The sequence below is a fragment of the Aethalodelphis obliquidens genome, unplaced genomic scaffold (genome assembly GCF_003676395.1).
Source record: "Aethalodelphis obliquidens isolate GAN/ISIS:26980383/991018 unplaced genomic scaffold, ASM367639v1 scaffold18, whole genome shotgun sequence".
NCBI lineage: Eukaryota > Metazoa > Chordata > Mammalia > Artiodactyla > Delphinidae > Aethalodelphis > Aethalodelphis obliquidens.
This window is the reverse complement of record NW_020837962.1, coordinates 2,347,913-2,375,554: the sequence shown is the minus strand read 5'-3', so window position 1 is coordinate 2,375,554 and position 27,642 is coordinate 2,347,913. Positions and strand designations below refer to the sequence as shown.

The 27,642-nt window shown below is 41.6% G+C and overlaps 1 pseudogene; it reads left to right on the top strand.

Annotated features, from left to right (window-relative positions):
• Positions 1-2,479: 2,479 nt before the first annotated feature.
• On the top strand, positions 2,480-27,078 carry LOC113626592 (60S ribosomal protein L27a-like; annotated as a pseudogene).
• The last annotated feature ends 564 nt before the right edge of the window (positions 27,079-27,642 follow it).

The following is a 27,642-nucleotide window of genomic DNA, read 5'->3' as shown; positions in this document are numbered from 1 at the left end:
ATAAAAACATGATGCGAACACACTCTGTGTGAGGTGCCAATATGATCCATAAAACCAGTCTGGTTACTGCCCTCACAGAGCTTACAGGGTAGTGAGGGAGAAATAAATAAGTATTGTTGGTGTACTGGGTTGAATGGTGTCCGCAAGTATTCACACCCACCCAGAACCTCAGAATGTTTGGAAAGAGAGTCTTTGCAAATGTAGTTAGTTAAGATGAGGTCATACTGGATTAGGGTGGGTCCTAAATCCAATAACTGGTATCTTTAGTAAGAAAAGAAGAAGAGACACAGAGACACACAGAGGAGAAGCCATGTGAAGACGGAGACAGAGTTCTCGTGATGAGTCTACATGCCAAGAAATACCCAGGACTGTCGGCAACCACGAGAAGCTCCTTCAGAGGCTCCAAGAGGAACCAACACTGCTGAGACCTTGATTTCAGATTTCTTGCCTCCTGAACTATGAGAGTATACATTTCTGTTATTTCAAGCCACCCAGTTGGTGGCGATTTGTTGCGGCAGTCCTGGAAACTAGGATAGTTGGATCACAAATTTGTACATTATACTCAGATTTCAAAGAAAATGCACCATTTATATTTCCTGAATTAACCTGATAATCCTCACAAATCCTTACCTCGAGGGGTCGTGGGGAAAACCTGAAGTTAGTTTAATCAAGTTAACACAGTCTGATGCAATACTTCAAACAATCTCTTAAGGTAAGTTAGGTTCTCCCCAGTGTTTCCAATTTCCTCCCCTCCTCCTTACACTTATTCTCCATTGAGCACTGGATGGGGATCAAGGAGGCAGGAGAACACGGCACTGTGGCGGCAGGAACAGAAGGGGCCTCACATCCACCCACCCAGGCCCATCCACTGAATCCAGGCTCCTGTGGTCTCCATGGTGTTGTCCTTTGCTGTCCAGTTTCTGGGTACCCTGCTTGGCAGTGGACCATGTGGAAGCCCATGATAGGTAAACTTAAGATCTCTGCTCTCCCAACCCAGTCAGGGCCTGTGATGGGTCTCTCCCTGCCTCTGCACATCCCTGTGTGGTTGACCACTCCCTTTCGTTCCCCAGGCCAGGTGGCCCCCCTGCAGCATCCTACCATAAATCACTTTGCTTCTGGAGCAGCAACCCCTAAGGCAAGTTTTCTAGTCATTCTCAGCTAACATCCGGGTCCTTCAGTAATTCAGAAACAATTCTGGCTTTTTCCAGTCCCTACAAGAGCCAAGGGAGGCTTAAGATGCTGTCTCAGGCTAACTCTTCCCCTAACTACAGTGTGCATCTGAGTTGGCTCTGAATTAGCCACCCCGTGTTAACGTGGGGGACACCCTATAAATCCTTCTCCTCTCAGATCCCAAATAGGAAGCAGAAAAAGAAAAAAATCCTCTTCTGCCTTCATCTCCCCCTCAATCTATCTAGCTGGTTTCCCCTGCCTGTACTGCAGCCCAAAGAGGTTGATAAAGATACACGTATTTCACCGCCTGCTTCATTGAGCTGCTAACTTGTTTCTTCCCACACCATCTGAAGCAGCAGGAATGGGCCTTCAGCTACTTCTTCATCTTTCACAACGATGTTCCCTATTCTGCACTCTTCTCTTCCCCGAGGTGGCCTCTTTCTTCCTTCTTATTCTAAAGCTGTGTTGGAAGGAAACAGACTCACAGACATAGAGAACAGACTTGTGGTTGCCAAGGGGGAGGGGAGATGGGGGAGGGAAGGATTGAGATTAGCAGTTGCAAACTATTACATATAGAATGGATAAATAACAAGATCCTACTGTATAGCACAGGAAGTTATATTCAACATCCTGTGATAAACCATAAAGGAAAAGAAAAAGAATGTATATATATACATGTATAACTGAATCACTTTGCTGTAGAGCAGAAATTACCACAACATTGTAAATCAAATATACTTTAATAAAATAAATTTAAAAAATTAAAACTGTATTGGAAGAACATGATTTACCACAAAAAGGAGAAAAGTATCTCCTTAAATTTTTCAAAATATTACCCTTGTTATGAGTAAACAGATATGCAAGTAAAACATTTGATGAATATTAAGAATAAAATAAATGGAGTATAGGTGGCAAAACATAATCAGAGATTTCTTAAAATAGTTAACACATTTAGGGCATAGTAAGCCCTCAAAATGTTTTTTAAATTGTTGTGGTTGTAGCTTTAGTTGTAGCATTGTTAGGGGCAATGACGTGGTAATTGACAAGACGTCACATGATGGATAAGCCTGGTCACAACTCAGCTGGCAATGGTATGTGGCTTGATTGGTGTTGACCTCAAGCAGTATTTCCAAACGTGAATGTCACTGCCAAAATTCATACCACGTCTTCAAAATTTGCACCAAGTACCAAGACTTCATAAATTTTATCTCTGTAACCAGTTTTTATTTCTATTAGCTACAGCATCCACTCATGAAAATGTTGCAACTTCAAAAATATTAACATCTCATTTGTCTGGGTCACTGACCTACCATCCAAACTAAGGAAGAACCATAAAATTCAGGACCATGGGAGCCATGGTGATGGCCACATGAGCAAGAACCAGAAGCACTGGGGAAGCTGGGGTCATGCTAGAGGCAAAATCAACTTAGGCAAACACTACCTAGGTTACCTTGACAAGGTTCGTATGAGGCATAACCACTTAAAGAGGAACCAGAACTTCTGCCCCACTGTCAACCTCACTAAATTATGGACCTTGGTCAGTGAGCAGACATGGGTAAATGCTTCCAAAACCAAGACTGGAGACACCCCCATCACGGATGTGATACGATCATGCTACTGAAACGTTCTGGAGAAGAGAAGCTCCTAAAGCTGCCTGTCATCATGAAGGTCAAATTCTTCAGCAGATGAGCCAGGGAGAAGATTAAGGGCAGGAAGGGAGGTCTGATATCCTGGTGGCTTGAAACCACATGGTTTTCATTAAATGCTAAAAATTGCTTTAAAAATTTAACAGCACAGAAAGTTGGATGTCATTCAATGTCCTCCCTGTCACCCCTTAGTCTGTGGAAGGATATCTCTGCACAAGCACTGCCTTCCAGCTCTAGGCTCTCACACTGCAGGTTCCACTGAAGAGAAAGGGGAATTTTCCCAGCCACTGATTTCTCAGCAGTCAGGAGCAGCTTCCGGGTTGGGTGTTGAGAGCACTGCACAAATGGTTCCATATCTGATAGTTACGTTATGGGTCGGAAATCTCCAGCATCTTCTTAACTTTTCCCTACCTGCATGCACAGCATGTGAGCTCCCTTCCCCCCTCCAATCTTCTTCCCTGCTTGCCAACTTGGCAAAATCCTTTGTCATCTTCAAAATTATTCTGACATCGTCTCCCCCATGAAGTATCCCCTGATCCTCCCAAGGAAAATTAGTCTATTCGTTCTCTCCCAAAACACGATCCCTTGTGTGCATTACCATGAGTGCCATACAATGTCTTATATCACATGTATTTATTTACATGATTGTTTACTTTCTCAAGGGAGCAAATTATGTCTATTCAACTCTGTCAATTTAGTGAGGGATGCTCCGCCCTGATTTCACATTGAAATCACCTGAGGAGCTTTGAAAAATGCAGATGCCTGGGAGAATCCCCAGAGGTTCCGGTTTAATTAGTCTGGGGTCTGGCATTAGATTGTATTTCTTTTTATTAAATTGTTTTTGAGTGCCAAGGAGAACTCTAATGCAGAGCCAAGGTTGAGAGCCGTTGCCCTTGTACCTAGGACAGGGCTTGGTATACTATACTCTGTCATTTAACTGTTTCATGTTCCTTATGTTTAATGCTCTTAACCTTTAGCAGATTTTCCCCTACAACTGTTGTTAAGATGAGTCACCAAAATATCACTCCTCCCTGAAAAACTAAACAAACCTTTGAAATAGAAGTCTCCATCTATCAGTGCTCTCCTCCTAGGCAGGCTCAGAAAAAAACACTCAAGAAATAACTCCCTCTCAAGGACGGTGGCTGCCTGTTGACTTCATCTTTTTTGCATGAAGCCCACACCTACCCTGGGAGATGCTCTGTGGCCCAGAAACAGAACTCTGGAATAACAACAACAAATCTGACAGAAGCCCCCAGAATGTTTGAATCTGCCGACTTCTCTCCTCCCGCAGCCTTGGAATCCAAAGCCTGTTCAAACTGCTTTCCAGTAATTCCGTATTAGATGAGGGCACTGTTATCAAGAGGGCTGCATAGCCATCTGTGCAAGATTTTCCCATTTTTTTCTGTTTTGACTTGGAGGAGAGTTCCCGTTGTGGTGCTCAGATGCAAAGACAGAAAGAGGCTTTTGCAGTAGGCAGACGATGGTGTGAGCTGGGAGTCACATATTTCTGAGGTTACATGGAAGGAAAAGAAGCTTGAACAGTTCTCATCGTAATGACATGTTCACAGCTTCCCTCACTGGCCCTTCCCTCAGTGGTTTGATCATCTGAAGACAATTTGGGGATGCTCTGATATTAATGATGTTGACCCCATTTGCTTCCTGGACCATAAATGAGGAGCCCCATTCCTCTCCTTTGTACCTAGCTTAACCTGGAGGCCGGCCATCCTTCTACATGGTGCTGAGTTACACATATTCTAATAGGCAGGCCAGGGTTAGACTTAATGAAAGCAGACAGATTTTGATTCTTCCCCTTTATTATTTTGAAAGCCATATTAACCCAGGCAAGGCTGACCTTATGAAAGCTTCAGTGAGAGCCTGCCCATGTGGGGCGAAGTCATCCCTCGCGTGATGCTGAAAACCCATCATTCAAAATGCATCCTTTGAAACTGAGAGCAGCTAGTGTAGTGACAGACACCTGTCTCATCCCCACTGTAAAAAATCACACCAACCTTCAAGGACCAATGTAGAGTCCAAGAAGCTGGAGGCATATGATGCAATTCGTTACCTGGCATATCATAAAATCGAACTCTCTTTTATTTCTGATGGACAACTTTGCCAGATGAAGTAGAGAGAGAAAAGGTTGGTTCTAGACAAAGAGGATACACTCTCAGATGTGAGGCAGAGCGAGGAGACTGGGAATGAACGCTAGCATGTGGGCATCGGGCGTCCTATTGAGCACAAAGGGGACAGACGTGCCATTTTAAAGATGCAAGACCTAAACAGACAGTACAAAGAATTAATAATGATTATACTTAGCACGTGGCAAGCACTTTCTATGGGTCTGGAATTGTTCTAAGAGTTTTACATGCATTGTGCCCTACAGTCCTCATCAGTACTGCAATTATTATCACCCTTATTTTACAGATGGGGAAACAGAGGCTCAGGAAAGTGATGAAATTTGCCAAAGTCACACAGCCAAGAAACAGTAAAGCAGGGATGTCATTCCAAATAATTTGATTCTCCAAAAAGTGCTGTTGACTCTTCTGATATACTGCCTCATGATCAGGGAATTGGATATGCACTCTTTATTGGAGGGTGTGGAATCTTAGCATCCAGGGTACAGTTTGAAGTACTAGGTGCTGGGAAGGCCAGGTAGCGTTCACCAGACACAAGCCCCATGCATTGTCCTTGGGCTGCCCTGATTTCTTGGACTAGATTTCACCACCAACTCTGACCACAAGTTGATATCCATTTCAGATATCATGAATATGGCTACGGGCAGCTTGGAGGATTTCCTTGCCCACTGGCCATTAATCTGTGAGCACTGGCAAATGGAAATCATGCTACTCAGTCAACCAGAGGCCAAAGTAACCTGCAATTTTTAGACGACTTTTGGTCTCTTAAGTATACACCATTGGACTAACCACCATGCTCAACAAGCCAAGGTCAATCAGTCTGGTGCAGGGTTTCTCAGCCTCAGCACGGTTGACATCTTAGAATGGAAAAATCTTTGCTGTCGGAGGCTGTCCTGTGTAGGATGTTTAGCAGCATCCCAGGCCTCTACTCACCAGATGTCTACAGCACCCTCTGCTCCAGGTGGGATAACCAAAAATGTCTCCAGATATGGCTAAATATCTCCTAGGGGGATAAATTACCCCCAGTTGAGAACCACAGGATAGTTCCTAAACTTTAGTGTGCCTCAGAATCACCCTATGGGTTTGATAAAACAGAGATTTCTGGGCCCCATCCTCAGAGCTTCTGACCCAACAGTCTTCGAGTGGGTCTAAGAATTTGCACACATTCCAGGCAGATGCTTCTGCTATTGGCCCAGAAACCACCCTTAGAGAACCACTGAATTGGTCCATTCCATTATGTGTCCAGAGCCATGCGTGTCATTAATCCTGAGTGTGGATGGCTCTGCGAAGACCTTCCTCACCTGCTAGAACAACAGAGGTTTTGGCTTACACATTAACTCTCAGTAGAAGAGCAAGGTCATGGAGAGAAGCCTGGAATTAGATTCAGAAGACATGAATTTGAGGGCATTAAAAAAAACCTGGATGAGTTATTTAAATTCTCAAAGCCCCAATTTCCTAATCCATAAAAATAAAGCCAAAAAAAAGTGACAACCAACTTACTCTGGATTACTGGTGACAATGAAATAACCCAGTGTACCCCAAACTTTGATCGTCCTCAAAATACATCACAATGTCTTACCATATCTACCACAACCTGAAATGAACACTTCTCTTTAAATGAACTCACTACTTAATCATCTACTTTATCATAAGAAATAATATCTGTGAAATCAGTTTTCCCTTGATAATTATGTTTTCCCAAATAGGCTTTAAGATAACTATTAAAAATCTCTGTGTGCCACTTAAAATCATCTTTTACACCTCCTGTGGTTCATGTTTTCACACTTTGGGAACAGTAAGGTATTTGTGAGGGAGCTTTATAGGTTGCAAGTGTTGTCAGATTCAAGGTGCTATTATCAATTTTGTCTAGGCAGGGCAGTTGTTGTAACTGTCTGGAAAAGGGAGCAAAGGTTGAGACCAGGAGCCCTTCCCTGATGTGAGCTAATGCAGCTACTGTACATTCTCCTTCTGCTCTTAAAATCTGGCTGTGTATCAGGAAAGGCCACTTTAACCTGTTCTCCCATCCCCTTCAGTCTCTTTCTAATATGCCCTAATGCCATTTCAAATCGGAGATGATGAATTAAAAGGGCAGAGCAAACTGGAGCCAGTAGGAATGAACTTGACACTAACAAGATCCACCTGAGCTTCAGTATTTCTCTTGTGATTACCAAAAACAGGTCTCACTCCGGAAGAGACCCATCAATGGCTTCAGCACAGCACCTCCTGGAGAGGACATCACTTCAGAGCCTGGCCCATGTCCGCCTGGAGCAAAAGACACCTTCCCTGCCTGCCTGGGATCATGTCGCTTTTGGTTTTAACATCTTCTTGGAATAGGCTCAGGTCATCAGGTAATTGCTTCTCGCTATAAACCAGTAGCTCTCCCTTCTGTGTGTATGAGACTCACCTCAGAAGCTCTTTGGAAAATTAATGCATGTGCCCCATATCCCAGACCATTTGAATCAGAATCCCTGGAGGTGGGACTCAGCATCAGAATTTTAAAAACACGTTTGTTTTAAAAATCCGTATGTGCATCTATGGTCAACAGCATGGTTTTAAGTGAAGGAGAAAAAAAAAAATCTTTACACATTTTGAGTCTACCTGTAACCAAAGGACTTCTGCCTTAGAGATAAGCACGCCCCAATTTCGATTCTAAGAAGAATGCCATGGCCTTTTAGCCACGACCCCCTGAGCTTACGCACTGACGTTTCCTCCTCTCCAAATGGCAATTTATTCTGTTTTCCACCTCAAGACTCAAAGGAGGGAATAAAAACCTTCTGCACTTTTGGTGCAGCTACTATGGAGAACAGTATGGAGGTTCCTTAAAAAACTAAAAATAGAACTACCATATGATGCAGCAATACCACTCCTAGGCATATATCTGGAAAAGATGAAAACTCTAATTTGAAAAGATACATGTACCCCCAGTGTTCACAGCAGCACTATTCATAATAGCCAAGACATGGAAGCAACCCAAGTGTCCACTGACAGATGAATGGATAAAGAAGATGTGACATATATATACATATATATACATATATATATATATATATATATATATATATATACACACACACACACACACACACAGTGGAATACCACTTCAGCCATAAAAAAGAATGAAATAATGCCATTTGCAGCAACATGGATGGACTAGAGATTATCATACTAGGTAAAGTAAGCCAGACAGAGAAGACAAATATCTTATGATATCACATATATGTGGAATCTAAAATATATGACACAAATGAAGTTATTTACAAAACAGAAACAGACTCACAGACATAGAAAACAACTTATGGTTACCAAAGGGGAAAGGGAGGAGGGGTGAATTAGGAATTTGGGATTAACATATACACACTACTATATATAAAATAGATAAACAAGGACCTACTGTCAAGCACAAGGAACTATATTCAACATCTTGTAATAACATATAAAGGAAAAGAAACTGAAAAAGAATATATATATATTTTTTAAAACAAACAAAAAAATTTTCTGCATTATTGAGCATTTATATCAACTGACACTGTTCTACATGCTTTATACATAAATCACTGGATTGTCTTAATGAGATAGTACAGTTGCAATATTTATTATGAAGGATACCTATCAGATTGTCTATCTAATAAAACACAACTTCTGGGATCTCCCCCTTACGTTTTTCTGAGACCACTTCCTCTTCCCTCCATCCACGAAGTTCCAAGGGAAGCTGCCATTTTGGCCCAACGTTACTCCCAGCCTTTAGACACAGATGATTGGGCTAGTGTTGGATACAAGCCTTAGCCTAGGCAGGCCAATTAATCCCTTCCCTGAGAGCACAGAATGTGGAGGAGATTGAAATGGATTGAGAAATAGGAAAAAAAAAGGAAAAACAAAGGTCTTGTGCATGAATAATCTAGTCACATGTAAACTAGAGGTGCCTGCAGTCTTGTTTTTTTTTAATTTGTGGGAAGTAAAGGAAGCTACCGTAAGTGAACAAAAATGAAGCAAACACGCAGAAGCCCACATAATGGAGGGAAAGTCTACACGGCATTCAAGGCCTTGATTATTTCCATTCGCTCCTGGGACTCAGACCTGCTTTGGGGCTCTGTGAGGTACCAGTATTCTTATAATAAATCCCTCTATTTGCTTAAGCTAATCTGAGTAGGTTTCTGTTAGTTGCAAGCAAAATAAATTAATATGACTATGCCTAAGATACAGAGGAGGGGTGCAAGGAAGTATAAGACTTTGGCAGATTCCCTACAGGAATTTACAATCTGGGAAACACAACAGAAAAATCGAAGATCTGGAGTCAGACACAGCCCAGCTCCAAACCCTCACTCACCAGCTGTGATACCTTGGGTATCACCTCTGTGAACCACAGTTTCTTCACCCTCATACAGGATACTAATGTTTGATGTGGATGTTGTGAAAATTAAATAGTGGTATACTGCCTTGTACTTTGCTGGGGCCTCAACTAACCAGAATTCCTTTCCCTGTCTTAGAACTAGAAGGGATTTTAGGGAACAAAGGGGAGAAACTGCTGAGATATGAGCACGACCTGGGTTTCATGGAATCATAGTGCCCTTAGCTCTCCCCTTGCTCCTGGCTGAGGGAGAAGAGGAGGTAAGCCAGCATGGAACCCAAGGAAGCTGTTTCCACACTCCTGATCCCATGCAGCCCAGAGGGCATCAGAGCAGCCAGTTACGATGTTTTATCCTAAAAGTTCTCAGTGAAAGCAGGTGGAAAGAGGAGGCCACAGAACTTGGAGCGCAAAAGAAGAGAAAAAGCTCACGGCTATGTGTGCTTTGAAGTCTTATTCTAAAATAAAAATTAGGAAAAAAACCTGGGTCTTTGAACTGAAAGTTGTCAGGATCCTCATTAAAAGTTTGACTTTTTCCCATACGAATCCCAAGTAATAGGGGAATATGAGAATGACATTTGATTATTTTGGGGTCATAGGAAAAGTTTAGACTTTTGAGCCAGAGAGACCTGGGTTCAAATTTTGATTTTTTGGCTTAGATCTATAGCCTGCAACAAGCCACATACCCTCTTTTAACCTCAGTTTACCATCCTCATCCCATTAAATGGAACTAAAATGCCTAATTTATTGGGTTGATTAAAGGAATTAAATAAGATTCTTGTATAGTGTCTCCACAGTGTCCAGCACATGGTATGTGCTCAATCAATAAAAATTGTCACATCTCTAAAGCCCATAAAGTTTTAAAAAAAATTTATTGAAGTATAGTTGATTTAAAATGTTGTGTTAATTTCTTCTGTACAGCAAAGTGACCCAGTATGTATGTGTGTGTGTGTTTGTGTGTATATATATATATATATATATAAAAATATATATATGTATAAATATATATAATATGTATAAAATATATATTCTTTTCCATGTTCTTTTCTGTGATGGTTTGTCACAGAATATTGAATATAGTTCCCTGTGCTATACAGTATGACCTTGTTGTTTATCCATCCTATATATAATAGTTTGCCTCTGCTAATTCCATTCCATTTCCATTCCTTCCCTCCCCTCTCCTCTCTCCCCCATGGCAACCACAAGTCTGTTCTCTCTATCTGTGAGTCTGTTTTTGTTTCATAGATACTTTGACTTGTATTGTAGATTCCACATATAAATGATATCATGTGGTATTTGTCTTTCTCTGTCTGACTTACTTCTCTTAGTATGATAATCTCTAGGTCCATCCATGTTGCTGCAAATGGCATTATCTCATTCTTTTTATGGCTGAGTAATATTCCATTGTATATATGTACCACATCTTCTTTATCCATTCATCTGCTGATGGACATTTGGGTTGCTTCCATGTCTTGGCTAGTGTAAATAGTGCTGCTGTGAACATAGCAAATCCCATAAAGCTTTACTGTGGCCCTAAAGAACATGAATTTTAGGATCAGACACAGTTGGGTTTGAGTTCCACTTGTAAATTGATGACCGTGTAAAATTACTAAACCTTTCAGAGCCTCAGTTTCCTTCTCTATTAAAAAGGAATAACAGGGCTTCCCTGGTGGTGCAGTGGTTAAGAATCCACCTGACAATGCAGGGGACATGGGTTTGAGAGCTGGTCCAGGAAGATCCCACATGCCGCAGAGCAAGTAAGCCTGTGTGCCACAACTACTGAGCCTGCACTCTAGAGCCTGTGCTCTAGAGCCTGCGAGCCACAACTACTGAGCCCACATGCCACAACTACAGAAGCCAAGCACCTAGAGCCTGTGCTCCACAGGAAGAGAAGCCACCACAATGAGAAGCCCACACACGGCAACAAAGAGTAGCCCCTGCTCGCTGCAACTAGAGAAAGCCCACGTGCAGCAACGAAGACCCAACGCAGCCAAAAATAAATAAATTAATTAAAAAAAAAAAAAGGAACAACAACACCTACCTACAGTGAACCCTGATTTTGGCCACCCAGATCTATTTCCTTTTCTTCCTCACGGAGTATGATTTTTTTTTCAGGTACCGTGATTTTTCCAGGTGTCCATATACTTCTGGAAGGCTGATCTCACCCTCAGCTCCCAGGGCGACCTGATTGGTCTGGAGGAAATATTCTCTCAATTGATTTGGAAAAAGCATATGACACAGTTCTGGTAATGAGACAAGAGCAGGAGATTACTGGGGACTTTTCAGAAAAGTTCCATCTTTCCAAGAGTCTCTTTCATTTCTAGATGTTGTCTGGTCCAGAGGTGATGCCTGGAGCTTCTCTAACCATCTTGAGATAAGCCTATGGGTGAAACTAACACTGAGGAAAACAGAGAAGGGTAAAAAGAGCCTGGATTCGTGCATCTCTGTTGATCCTCCGAATCAGCCTACTTTGAAACCTGTCTTACCTCTGAGTTTCCTGTTAACAGGCAGTAATAAGTGACTTATCATTGAAACCAGCTTGATGTACAATTTCTGTTACTTGCATCCGAAAGTATCCTGACTGATGAGTGCTCACTGAGATACCACATGCAAATCACTAGTCACAGTCAACCCTGGAACCCCAGTAGAGGCACAACAAACAGTTAGCTCTTATCATTGATGTCATCATAATCATTATCACTATTACTAGCTGACAATAATAAAAACAACAGTGGAAACTATAAAAATAACAGCAAACACTGCTTATGTGCCAGGCACCGTTTTAAGCGTTTAACATACTTAAATTATTTAATCTGCACAACAACCCTGTGAGAGAGATGCATAATTACAAGAGTTTTACAGATGGAGAAAATGAGGTTCAGAGAGATTAAGTAATTTCCCTAAGGTCACACAGCTGGTAGGTGACAGAGGCAATACTTAATACCCAGGCAGCCAAGCACTAGAATTTATGATACAGAGGAGAGGAAGACCACGAGGAAATCTGATTCGATCTCCTGATTTGGCCTCTCCCTTCTTCCTTCCAGCTTCTAAGCAAAGTCAAGGCAGATGAATAGGGTCCATTGGGAGGGACCACCTTGAAGTGGAAAGGGGACTGATTTGGGAGGCAGGGATTTATGTGTGGCCTCAAGTAAGATAACAATGTGACTCCATTGCCTACTTGTTAAAGGGGCAGGGGAGGGTTGTCCACCTTATGGGATTGCTGGGGGACTAGGTAGAATGCTTCCCATTCATTGTGGGGCTCAAAGCCTAAATGAGAGCTATTAAAGATCAGCTCTCACGGCATCAGAGTATTTGCCTACCTTTCTCCCATTTGCCAGTTGCCTGCTCTGTTTCATTTAACGATGACATGAAGAGGAAAAAAGACTTAAGGAGACGGTCTGAATGCCAACCAAAACATCGGTTACCACTTTAATTTAAATCCCTTTTTTTGCTCTCCTCACTAAGAAGTCTGATGATAATTTCCTCCCAGGGCTTCATTTCATAACCAAGGCCTATCTGACTCATTATCTCCCTGTCAACATCAAGAGAATGAAAACCAGCCGTCTAGTACCAACTTGTCCCTGCTCGGAGTAGAATCTGGGAGGGAGGAGAAGTCAAGGGTGAATTCCCTGTAGGGGTCATTAACTCTGAGAACAAAATCCAAGGATTCTCGGCCAAGGCCAGCCCCAGACAAGGCTACAAATGCCAGTAACCTTCTGAATGACCTCAGGGGGAGATCTTTGAAGGAGGAAGCTACAGGGTCAGGGCAGAAGAGCTCACGCATGGCAGAACTGATTATAGCATGGGGTTCAGATTTGCGAATCATACCACACCAGAACACAGGTTCCAGAATCAGGAAGACATGGGCTTGAACCTCAGCTGCCCTGTGACCTCGGGCAGGTTCCCTCATCTTGCTGAGCCTCAGTTTTCTGGCCTGGGCAAAGGAGTAATACTATATATACAGGCATGGCTCAGAGATATTGTGGGTTTTGCTCCAGGCCACCACAATAAAGGGAATATGGCAATAAAGTGAGACATGCAAATTATCTGGTTTCCTAGTGCATATAAAAGTTATGTATACATTGTGCTGTAGTCTATTAAGGGTGCAATACATTATGTCTTTAAAAAACAGTGTACATACCTTAATTTAAAAATACATTGTTGCTATAAAACACCAACAATCATCTTGAACCTTCAGTGAGTCATAGTAGAATATCAAAGATCACTGACTACAGATCACCGTAATGATTATAATAATGAAAAAGTTTGAAATATTGAAAGAATTACCAAAATGTGACACAGAAACACAAAGTGGGCAAATGCTGTTGGAAAAATGGCACTGATAGACTTACTTGGTACAGCTGACTTACAATATTATATTAGTTTCAGGTGTACAACACAGTGATTCTATATTTTATAGATTATATTCCATTTAAAGCTATTATAAAATATTGGCTATATTCCCTGTGCAGTACAATATTTACTGTATCTTGTTTATTTTATACATAGCAGTTTGTACCTCTTAATCCCCTATTCCTATCTTGCCCCTCCCCCACCCCTCTTCCCACTGATAACCACAGTTTGTTCTTTTTACCTGTGATTCTGTTTCCGTTCTACTTATTTGTAAAAAGCACAATATCTGTGAAGCACAGTAAAGTGAACCACAAGAAAATGAGGAATGCCTATATAGAGACGCTAACCAAGTCATGACTAACCCCTGAGAGCAATAATTTCTTCTCACGTGCGAAAAGGTAGGAAAGCATCCTTCTTACTTCAACGTGGCTGCTTCCCAGCCATTTCTTTTCCTTCCTTCTTGCTTCCAAAATTTCAGCTCACTTGAAGTTCACACCAAGCCTTCACCATCCACAGCCCCTTCTTTTCACAGTCTTGGGCCTACTTCACAGCCACACACTCTCATTCACGGAAGATTCTAGCACCTGGACCACTGTCTTCCTGTCCACCATTATTCCTGTCATCCTTCCTTGTGACTCCAATGTCCATGTGAATTGTCCAATTATCCATCCAAGAACCCAGCTTCTCGGGTCCTTGACCACCCTACCTCTGCAAATACGTTCTTTTGTCTCATCTCAGCCACACATTTGCATGATTACACCCTAGAACTTTGATAGCACCAGGTCTAAGACCTCAAACTTAAGTATTCCACCCTCTCATCTTTCCACCTCATACCTTGCAGCAGTCTCTAATCCAATTACTCTTCTCCACCATTAAGGTCTCTAACCCATGGTTCCCAATCACCACCTCACTAATGATCATCTCTTGTCTACTCTTACTTTTTTCTTCATAAAGTTTACGCTCATGGTCAAACACTAACCCATACCACTTGGGGACACCAATAACTCTTTTACTTCCCCTTCACTCTATTTTGTTTCCCCATCCAAGTCAAGCCCAGGTTAAACCCAGTGCTTCACCGCTTCTGTGCCTGCAGCCCAACAGCTCAACATGGTTGGAGAAAAACACCCAGCTGACTGACCTCACTTTCCCCTTATGACCATAGCCCTACAAGAAAATCTTATAGTGTCTCCCTGGAAAGTTTCCCTGTTTTTCCAGGATGACTATTTAAAGTCTTCTTCCCCAACCTCCAATGCCTCTTCTCCCATCCTTGGAAAACTGATGACATTTTTCTTATTTCACTAAAAACAAGAAGCATTCAAAAGGATTCCTTCATCATCCCACCGCCACCACCAAATTTACAAGCATCTGTACAGACTGATTCTGACTTTCCTGTTGTGCTGGATGGACTGTCAACCCCTCCCCTGTGACTCTTTCCTCTTCAAAGGCTTTACTGCTTCAACTGTCTCTTCCTTCTCCTGCATCAGTTCTCCCCTCTTTGTGGATCGTTCCCATAAGCACACAGACAAGCTATGGCAACTCTCATTTTTTTAAAGAACACTTCCCTTGATACTACATTTTCTTCCATCCAGCATCCCATTTTTCTTTTCAACTTATTGCAGACTACCCCACATTCCAGGCTTATTCTGACTGTATCCATATGAGTCTTATTTACACCATTTCATTTATGCCAATAACCTCTATGTTGCCAAAATTAATAGTCAACCCTCAGCGCTCTTTTTACAAGAATTCTCAGCAATCTTTGATACATCTGGCACTCTTTCTTCTTAAAAATATAAAACAAATGAATGGATATAACAAAACAGAAACAGATACAGAGAACAAACTAGTGCTTACCAGTGGGACAAGAGTTGCCGGGAGGGGCAAGATAGGGGAAGGGGATTAAGAGATATAAACTACAAGGAATGAAATAAATAAGATACAAGGATTTAATGCACAGCACAGGCAATATAACCAATATTTTATAATAACTTCAAATGGAGTACAATCTATAAAAATATCAAATCAGTGTTGTACACCTGAAACTAATATAACATTATAAATCAACTATACTTCAATTAAAAAAAAAAAACACTGTCTGCACCTGAATTTGGGGATATCACCCTCTTCACTGAAAGCTCCTCTTCATTCAGTCTCTTTTTCTGGATCGTCCTCATATACCACCTTCTCGATGCTGAAATGATCCAAGGCTCAATAACTTAGGCCTCATCTTTCCTCGCCTCCCCTCTCCTCTCCTCTGCTCTTCTCTATCTAAACTCTTTCCCTAAATGGTTACATTCTTTCTTATTTAGCACCTGCATGTTGATAATCCCAGAGTTAATACTGCTAGCCAATCTTTCCACAGTACCCTACTCTTCACTCAACCCTCAACTGCCCATTCAAAACCTTCATGTAGACATTGAATGAGCATCTTCAATACCTTAGATCAAAACAGAACTTTTGACTTCTCAGAGAAAACCTACTCTATATCCAAAAATGTATGTTTAATCTAATCATTCATCACTACCTTCATCATAACTCTTAGTATAAGACAGAGCTCAAAAAGCCCTTGGGCCAAATCCAACCCACCATCTGTTTTTGTAAATAACATTTAATTGGAAAACAGCCACCTCATTCATTTATATATTGTCTGTGGCTGCCTTCATGCTACAATGGCAGAACTGAGTGCTTGTTACAGAAACCATTTGGTCCACAAAATCTAAAATTTTTACAATTGGCCCATTACAGAAAAAGTTTGCTGACTGCTGGCCTAAGTCATCATTGTTTCATACCCACATGACTGCCGTGGTCGCCTACGTGGTAGTCTTTCTTCTATTATTTTCCCTCTTCTTCACCCAGAAGTCAGAATGATGTTCTTAAATACAAATCATATCTTGTCACTCTCCTAATTAAAAACTCTAATTATTCAATCATATTTTGCAATAAAAGCCATACTGTGTCATGACCTACAAGGCCTTAAATGATCAGGACCTACTTTCCTCTCTAACTTTATTTCCTGCAACTTTTTTTCTTGCTCACCAAACTCCAGTCATACATCCTTTTTACTGTTCCTCAAATAAGCCAAGCATTTCAGTTTTCAGGGTCTTTGCGCTTGTTTTGCCATCTGCCTAAAGCACTTTTCACCCATCTATTCCTATGGCTCTTTCTTTTCATTACTCAGGTCTCTGCTCCAGTACCATCTCCTCTGCTGTAAGAATGTCATTTTCCATTTGACAGGGATTTTGTCTCTCTCATTCACTATCATGTCCTCTGTGCCCTGCATATTGTAGACTCTCAATATATAATCGTTGAGGGTATAAATGAAAGAGTCCTAACACAGAGATAAGCAGAACGGACTGTGGGAGCACAAAGCAAAGGTGCCTAGCACTAAGGGATGGTTAAGAAAGCTGGAAAAGAAGGGGACAGTGGAGGCTGAAGGAGGTTTTTTCAGAAAGGGGACAAATATGTCCAAAGACAGGAACTATAAGAGAAGGTGGCACACTTAGAAGCACAAGTAGAGGTGCATATAGAGTATACTGTACCATAGATATATATATATATAGATCACGATGGAGGGGGGTGGGGCAAAATAGATATAGGGCAGATGATAAAAAACTTTGAATGTCAAGCTAGGATGTTTCAACATGTCTGAGAAGTTGAAGACTAAGTTGAATTGTGGCATGACTGGAAATGCTGGTTTCTAACACTAGTGTTGTCCTACTGCACATTCCAAATTCTCTCCCCTGTATTATGAAGTTTTTAAATTTTGTTTTTAATTAATTAATTAATTAATTAATTAATTAATTTTTGGCTGCACTGGGTCTTTGTTGCTGCACGCAGGCTTTCTCTAGTTGTGCCGAGGGGGGCTGCTCTTCCTTGCGGTGCACGGGTTTCTCAGTGCGGTGGCTTCTCTTGTTGCAGAGCATGGGCTTTAGTCATGCGGGCTTTAGTAGTTGTGGCACACAGGCTCAGTAGTTGTGGCACATGGGCATAGTTCCTCTGCAGCATGTGGGATATTCCTGGACCAGGGCTCGAACCCATGTCCCCTGCATCAGCAGGCGGATTCTTAACCACTGAGCCACCAGGGACGTCCTTATGAAGTTTTTATAAACAGTTCCTCCAGATTTTCAGTATCAAGAGTTTTAATTTGGTGTCTGGTTCTAGAGTCAAGCTTCAAAATTTTCCTAATCTCTCATGCATCAATCTCATTCCTGGAATTCCATAATAAGGTAATTACTTAAGATTCTGGAAAAGCTCTATGCACAAAAATGTTCATTGCAGTATTATTTATGATAGGAAAAACCAGAATAAACTAAATATTTTACAGAGACAAAATTAAGAAAATATAGTATACCTACTTATTGTATTATGAGTTATCAAAATAATATTTGTCTAAGGACAGAAAAAGAGATCAGTGGTTACCAGGGTCTAGGAGTGGGGATAAAGGATGATTTAAAAGGTTTATGAGGAAATTTTTGGTGACAATGGGGCTGTTCTATGTCTTGATTATGGTGGTGGTACACGTGTGTCAAAATTCAGAGACGTACGCACTAAAATGGGTAAACTTTACTATGTGAAAACTATACCTCAAAAACCCCGAAGAAAGGTTTAAAACTATATTATTTTGAATGCCATGGAGAAATTACATATGCAATGTGAAACAATATCAAGTAACACAGAAACTATGCAGAGAAAAAAACACTGGAAGAAACCATGTCAAAATACTAACAGTAGACTTTGGTGGTGGGAGAGCAAATGTTGTTTCCTACTACTTTTCTTCTTTCCTGTGCTTCATTCTGGTGTTGAAACAACTAAAGTTTGCTTTAAACATATGTTAGATTATGGAAGTTTCTCTCAATTGTCTTTGACTTTAGGGTCCTTCCAGCAGCACACACTACTTTGCTTGATATCTACTGGAGAGGAAACAGAGATAAGCACCATGGACAGCTCCTGGGCATTTGCTAGCTTAGCATGGGCTTGGAATGGGATTCTAACAGCTGCTCCCTCCCATCGCCCCATGGCAATTCCTCAGGTCAGGAGACACAGCTTTTCTCTCAGAAGGCTCTGTGATTCAATGTCCTCTGCTAGCAAAACCCACATCCCAGCCCCTGCCTCCCTCTCCAGGCTTTTGTGAACAAACGTGAGACACACTCAGAATGCTTGGTGACCATAAGAGAAAAATTCTGTTATTATCTAGACTCTTGAAGTAGACAATCTCTTCAAAACCATTTCATAAGTCACATCTTGGAATCTGTCAGAAAATACATATTGCAAACGACAATAACAATTGTGTCCTTTGGAAAATGGATTTTAAACTTCCATCTAGGTCCGTCAGAACATTTTTCCCAAATGCAATGTACGTTTTTGCCTTCTCATCTAAACGGTTATGATGGACTGAAGTGGTGGTGAGGGGACAACATTCTAATGAGGACAAGTAGAGAAACCAAGAGACAAAATGGAAAAGCTATAATAAATTATAGATTTTGATAAATTACCCCACACTGTCGAGTTTCAATTACAGAAACACACAGTTTACACAAGTAATTACTGAAGAAATTACCACAGAAGCAATCCATTCATTGAATTATAAGGCATCAATTCTGTCCCCTGATTGCATCTTCAGTTCCAAGGATGGCAATCACAGCTTCACACAAAACTTTAATAACACAATCTTTTTTGGATTAAAAAAATGCCTTTGGATGTAAAATGTGTAAGGGATGATAAGAAAAGGCTGTTGATTCATACTGAGAAAGAAAATGGCTTCAATGAGTTTACTGCAAGCCAGAACTTTGACAGTTGGAAGTTGATCACTCAAGGAGCCTGCTCTGAATGTGAGTTCTAATGCTCTCTGAGGGTCTTTGACATTATCTCGGGGGTCAAGAGAGATGATCCATGGAGGATAATGCCCAGCAACCAACATATCCTGTCGATGCTGGAGTGTCATATACTATGAGAGCTGGATGGATCTTTGAGAGTTCTGAGTCTAACTTGCAGCCCAATGCTTACGTCCTTTCCTCAGCTCAATGCCCATTTACATACAGACAAACATACGTGTATACACACACGTTAAATCCCTTATAGAAGACACTCAATGTACGTTAAACCCCTTATAGAAGACACTCAATGTCCCCTCATTGTTCCTTCATTCTTTTTATTTTTTAAATTAATTTTCATTGGAGTGGAGTTGATTTACAATGTTGTGTTAGTTTCTGCTGTACAGCAAAGTAAATCAGTTATACATATACATACATTCACTCTTTTTTGGATTCGTTTCCCATATAAGTCATTACAGAGTATTGAGTAGAGTTCCCTGTGCTATACAGTAGGTTCTTATTAGTTATCTATTTTATATATAGTAGTATGTATATGTCAATCCCAATCTCCCAATTTATCCCTCCTTCCACCCTTTCCCCCTTGGTAACTATAAGTTTGTTTTCTACATCTGTGACTCTATTTTTGTTTTATAAATCATTTGTACCAGTTTTTTTGAGATTCCACATATAAGCAATATCATATGATATTTGTCTTTCTCTGTCTGACTGACTTCACTCAGTATGACAATCTTCAGGTCCATCCATGTCACTGCAAATGGCATTATTTCATTCTTTTTTATGGCTGAGTAATATTCCATTGTATATATGTACCACATCTTCTTTATCCATTCCTCTGTTGATGGACATTTAGGTTGCTTCCATGTCCTGGCTATTGTAAATAGTCCTGCAATTAACATTGGGGTACATGTATCATGTACCCCACTTTATTTTTTGGCTGCATTGGGTCTTCATTGAGGTATGTGGGCTTCTTATTGCGGTGGCTTCTCTTGTTGCAGAGCATGGGCTCTAGGGCGCATGTGCTTCAGTAGTTGTGGCTCGTGGGCTCTAGGGCTCAGGCTCAGTAGTTGTGGGGCATGGGCTTAGCTGCTCCATGGCATGTGGGATCTTCCTGGACCAGGGATCGAACCCATGTCCCCTGCAATGGCAGGCAGACTCTTAATCACTGCACCACCAGGGAAGTCCCTGGGGTACATGTATCTTTTTTAATTATGGTTTTCTCCAGCTATATGTCCAGGAGTGGGATTGCCTTCACTCTTTTTAAAGTTATTTTTAATCAACTTTATTGAAGTTGTAACTTATAGGCAGTAATATGCAATCATTTAAATTAAGTTTGATGAGTTTGGATACATATATCAGAGTCGCCATCATTATATTCAACCTATAGAATATATCCAACACCCCAGAAGTTTCCTTCATAACTCTTTCAAGTCAATACTTCTCCCACCCAACCCCAGAAGCAGTCACTTTTTGTTTTCTGTCACTATAGTTTAGCTTTGCTTTATCTAAATTTTCATGTGAATGAAATCATATACTATGTCCTCTTTTGTGTCTGTCTTCTTTCTGTCAGCATAATGCTTTTGAGATTCATCTATGTTGTTGCAGATAATAATTGTTTGATCCTTTTATTACTGAGGAGTATTCCACGGTATGGACGTGTCACAGTTTATGCATTCTCTGTTGATGGACATTTGGGTAGTTTCCAGTTTGGGTCTTCAGGAACAAACAGCATCTCCTTCACAAGGTTGTTAAGAACTGAACCACCACCTAATTCAACTACCATTGACTGGAAGTGGGGACTGGTCAAGAGAGTGAGGATGATTCTTGGGAACTCATATTGGTGAGCGAGTCACTCAGAAAAGATGGCGGACTCACAGAATGAAGGACAAGAAAGCGTCCAACGTGAAATGTAGGATTTTCAGGTTATGCAGAATAGTGGATTGAATAATGTCCCCCCACCAAATTCATGTCCACTTGGAACCTCAGAATAGGGCTTTACTTGGAAATAGAATCTTTGCAAATGTAATTAAGGTAAAGACTGGGATGAGATCATACTGGATTGGGGTCAATTCTAAATACGAGTGTCCCTATAAGAGATAAAAAAAGGACTCAGAGAACACAGTGAGGAAAGTCATATGAAGTCAGAGGCAGAGGTTGGAATGATGCCTCCACAGACCAAGGAATGCCTGGGGCCCCCAGAAGCTGGAAGAGTCAAGGAAGGATTCACCTCTAGAGACTTCAGAGGGAATATCGTCTTGCCAACATTTTGATTTCAGACTTTGGGCTTCCAGAACCACAAGAGAACAGATTCTGTTGTTTTAATCCATGAAGTTTGTGGTAACTTGTGATAGCAGCCCTGGGAAACTCTTATATGAGGTGATTGCACAGGAACAAGGGATGAACTTTCACAACCATCCTGCCATTTAATCATCACCAAGCACCTACAAGATAGATAACATCCCTATTGTACAGGTGAGGAAACTCTCAGAGAGGGCAAGTAACTCACCAAAGATCACACAGCTCCTAGCTGGCAAAGCAGATATTTGATCTCAGGCAGTCTTTCCACTGCCTCTGAGCCCAAACCGAGATGAAGTGTGCTTGTGCTTCTTCCTGCTCCATCGTTCTGTTCTCCTTAGAATGATGGTTTTCAAAGACACTAACCATAGGATTTCCTGATGCTTTGAGAATGAAACACAAATGCTTTCCCACAGCCTAGGGTGCCCAGCATCAGAGGTCTGCAAACTGAGGTCCTTGGGTCAAACAAAGCCAGCCTAACATTGGTTTTTGTCAAGACAGTTTTTTGGGGAACACAACCCATTCATTTTTGTATCGTTTATGGCTGATCTTTCTGTAAATGGAAGAATTGAGCAATTACAACAGAAACCATATAGTCTGCAAACCCTGAGCTATTTGCCATGTGGCCCTTTCCTGGTAAGAGTTTGCTGGTCCCTGCCTCACATCACCTGACTCTTGTCTCTGGCTCGCCCCTGCAACTTCCAGCCTTCCTGCTCTGCCACAGACACCCAGGCCTCCACAGAGCGCCTTCCCACCCCAGGCCAATGTCCTTCCTTTCTCTCGTCACCGGCCTGACTCTTCATCACAGGGCTCTTACCTCACTCAAATGCCTCTGACAGACCAACACACTGTTTTATTTTCTTCATAATACTTATGACTTGGGAAATTCTACATTTATTCCTTCACTTAAACCATTTACTCATTCAGCAAACACTTACGGAGTGTCTACTACATGCAAGCCAATTGGTATAGGCCAGTGGATAAGTCAGAAATGATTCTGGTCCTTTTAGAGCTCACATTCTAGTTGGGGGAAACAAAAAATAATCACATGGACACACACACACGGACTCATTTTATTTAGTGAGAAGCGCTATGAAGACAGAACTGGTTGGGGAGTATTTTAGACAGAATACATGGAGCAGAGAGCTGAATGACAAGAAGGAGTGAACCATGTGAAGTCTAGAACATTCTAAAAAAAGGGACTAGCAAGTGCAAAGGCCCTGGGGAAGGGACAAGCTTAGAGGGAACAGAAAGAAAGCAACAAGTCTGAAGCTGAGTGAGCAGGGCTGGGGTGTCCTTCTTTCCCTCACTAGGTTTTAATCTCCGCAGAGACCTAACTTATCTTGTTCACTGCTGTCTCTCCGTCCCCTAGAAACAAACTCTCAGTTTCCTCATCCCTGCAACAAGAAAATTAAATTAGGTAATGTGTAAGTGCCTCGCCAGCTAAAACCTACATAGAATTTGAACTTTCTGAGATCGTAGAGCTGAAATCCACTGGCTTCGCCTTTCAGCACCAGCAAAATATCGTCCTCATCATTTTTAAAACTGTCGAAATGGCAACTCTTAAACACGGATCAGCAAACACACAGCTAAGCCGGTGGTTTCCATCACGTCCTCTCAGATGTGCAATTCGTCAGAACGTAAACGAAGCAAGATTCCCGGATGCGAGGCTGGCCCTTCGGACTCCAGGCCTTTCTGGGAATATCAGATACACAATGAAGCTTTTAAAACTAGCTTCCTCCCTACATTTTAATACACTCTCATTTAAAAAAATATCTGTAAGTAGTCACTGTGAAAGGGGAAGGAGGAACTAATTGACGAATCACTTCTCCCCCTGCATTTACATGGTCGCTGTTGCTGTTTCTTCCCTGAGATGACTAACTGGGGAGGATATTTGGTCCAAGTAGTGATGGACAAAAAGATAAAAATCCACTGAAGGTCTTTGCTCCTCTTCCTCTCTTTCACACCCACACACACACATATACACACACCTGCAAACACACACCAATGTATCAGATACACAGTCGCCGATAACACTGACTAAAATACACACAAGCACGAACACAGACTTATATTCACAGCCTCCAGTGTGTGCACAAATGTTCACCTGCTTGTGTCCCTACATGTAGGAATATTCGCATGCACCCGACACACATCATAACAGTCACACAAGCAAACACATCCACCTACTTATGCACTTACAAACACAAAACTGATGAGTGTCTGCAATAGAGAACTCACACGTGCACACACAGCACAAACATGCAGGGACACGTACAGCCTTAGATATGAATTCTGAGATTCTCACACACAAATATAATGACATAGGCACACAAGCCACACATGCTGATACATATCCAACTGTGGGTGCACGCACAGGCATGCACTCATGTACACAAGTACTTAGAAGCACGTAAATGACACGCATGTGATCACTTCCCTGACCCTAGCATGCAGACACACAACTGCTGTGTGCACACACACGCACACACTCCACACACACACACGCTTGGGGGCTTCAGCCTGTTTTCCTAAATGATCAGGTCAAAAGAAATACAATTGGTAAAGGATTGAGGATGCATTTTTTGCTTCTGCTTTGTGTTTTTTCCCCCTGCTATGAAATGGAAAATCAATTGGAGTGAAATAAGGGAAACAGTCAGAAAATAAGATGCAGACTCCTAGGGAACCAGGGGTCTGGTATTCATCTCCCCGCCAAGATAAAGAGGAAGAGGAGGTTCGGCTCTGCAGGGAGTCAGGTCTCTGCTCCTCAAATTCATGAAACCCTCACCAGAGGGAGTCTCCCAGGATATTCCTCACCTTCCTTCAAAGTGATATTAACAACAGCCTTATGCTTATGACTCCTTTTAACTTTGTGGGGGGGAAACGATTTCACATCTCTGTTCTCTTTTTATTTTTAGGCTTCAACAAAAGGTGGGAAAGGCAGATGTCATGACGCCATGTAAGAGTTAACAACCGCCAAGACCCTGATAGCGATCTCACATATTCACACGGTGCCTGACTTTGTGCTAAGTGCTTCTGCTACCTTAACTCATGGAATCCTAAGGGGCCAGTGTATTATTATTGCCATTTTGCAGTTGAGTAAAGTGAGGCTAAGAGAGGTAATAACTTGCTCAAGGTCACAACTGATGGGGCTGCTCTTTGAACGCAGGTTGGATTTGGAAAGACAGACACAGGAGGCGGTTGAGCATGGGGTGTTTTACAACAATGAGGTTTTTTTTTTTTTTTTTTTTTTAAAGCTTTATTTTTAAACAGACTTTTTAAAGGAGCATAACCAAAACCCACTTCACAAGGCCAATCTGGCTCTTTTCTGACAGTTGGCCTCTGTCCCATGGGAACAACTTTCCAAGGGAAGCCACAAAAGCCACAAAGGAACAAAAGATGACCTTGTTCAGGCTTTTGACTATAGCAGTTTCTGAACCTCTGCCGCTATTGATATTTTGAGCCAGATAATTTTTGCTGTGGGGAGTCTGTCCTGTGCATTGTGGGACGTTTAGCTGCATCCCTGGCCTCTACATACTGGATTCCAGGAGCTCCCCGTCATCAGCTGTGACAACCAAACATGCCTCCAGGCATTACCAACTGGCCCCTAGTGGGGCAAAATCTTCCCTGGTTGAGAACCACTGGGCTACATCCTTCCTGAACACCTACTGTGTCCAAGGCACTGAATGATGTACTTGAATTCACTTATCTTCCCAACAACCCTATAAGGTATCAATACCCCCATTCTATAGGTGGGGAAAGTGAAGCACAAAATGCATATATTATAACTGACTCAGGTTACTGTTATCCCTCTATGGGTTTCTATTACTACTTCCAATAATAGCAACTGCTATTAAGCACTCACTGTGCCCGGCATTGGGCTTCACTTTATTAAGTTTCACCACAACTCTCTGCAGTAGACACCACAAACATCTCCATTTTACAGGTGAGACAACAGAGGTCCAGCTAGCAAAATGTGGAGAAGGGATTCCATCTTGTGCCGTGTGACTTGCAGTCTTGGTGCTCACCAGGTCTAAAATACCACTGCCCTAGCAGACAGGAAAGATTACAGACCAGAACACGGGCTTTTATTTGAACATTTCCTGCCTTGTGAGCTCGCATAGTGATTCTGGAGCATCAGAGTCACTATTTACAAAAAACTAAATTGCGCAACTGAATTATAAAGCAAAACTCTTGTGCGATCATGGATAAGCCTTAAGCATCATTCTCCTCTGAATCACCACCAAATTGTTGTACTGGGCTTCAGTTAGTACCAATTAACTACCTTACAACAGAGCACATTTTCCACTATTACAGGGGCTGTGTGAAATCTTCTGGGATGGTCCAGAGACCTTCGAGTCCAACCCAGATGATGGTCCCTGTGTCTTTGTGACACAAAATATATGGGTCAGGACTGTGAAAGGTTAAAAATAACATCCTATTAAAATCTAGCATCCCGTGAAGTCCTCTAAAATGGTATAAGACCATAATTTAGAGGTTTCTAGGGGAACTCTCTTATTCTACTCTGAAGGACAGTAAAAAGTAAAAAAGCAAATCACATCCACTCCCCTTTCCTCTTGGTAATAAAACTTCAGTTTTTAGCTGGGTATCACCCCCTTCTTACACACACAGCCCCACCCTCACCTCCAGGGACGTGCTCTGTTTGGCTTAAAACAGTCCACACTCTCCAGGAAGCCACTCTGATCGGTTCAGTGCATCTGATACACTTTGAGCCAATGAGATAAGAGGTCTATTTGTTAGAAGAGAAAACAATATTTCTCCTCTATCTGAGATGGCTCTGGGGAAAGTCATACTTGGCCCCTGCTGCCTGGGAGGAGGAAGAATAGGGCTTCTGCAAGCTCCCGGCAGCCATTTTGCATCATAAGGGGAGTCATTCTTATACTGAAGCAGAAAAGAGAAATTTGGAGAAGAGAGATGAAGAATATCTGTGTAAGATGCGTCGCATCCTGTCTGAAGCCAGATCTTCCTTTGGGATGTTCATTTACCCCAGTCAATAAGTTGCCTTTTGCTGTTCAAGGCAACTTAAGTTGGATTTTCCAGTAACTTCAAGCATCAGATTTCTGATATACAATTAGTATTAGCTAAAAATAGGGCTTATCCTTACGTACTGGGAGCATATAGGAGGAACATAGAAAAGAATGACACTTGACATTGGTAATCATGTCCATGCCAGAAAATTTACACCCATTATTGTGTTAGTCCTCAAACAATCCTGAATGGTTAAATATGCTCATTGCTGTTTTACAGATGAGGAAACTGAGGCTGTGAAGGTCAAGAGGCTGGCCTAAGGACACACAGCTGGTTAGTGGTGGAACTAGGATTTGAACTCCAGTTTGATCAATTCTTTAAAAAGGTAATTATTTTTATTAAACCACCTTGCCTCACCAAGATTCCACACAGACTGACCTCCTCACCGACAAGGAGTTTGTACAACTAAGAAGTAGTGGAGCTGGGATTTTAAGACCCCTCACTTCAAAACACTGTGTCCCTCCTGCTTCTGGAAACCTGCTTTGGGGGACTTCTTTAGCTCACAGTACAACTATTTCAAACAAACTCTTTTTTTTAACTTTTTATTTTATAGTGGAGTATAGCTGATTAACAATGCTGTGTTAGTTTCAGGTGTACAGCAAAGTGATTCAGTTATACATATACATGTATCTATTCTTTTTCAAATTCTTTTCCCATTTAGTTGTTACATAATTTTGAGCAGAGTTCCCTGTGCTATACAGTCGGTCCTTGTTGGTTATCCATTTTAAATATAGCAGTGTGTGCATGTCAGTCCCAAACTCCCTAACTATCTCTCCCCCCAACCCTCCCACCCAGACCCGGGTAACCATAAGTTCGTCAAACAA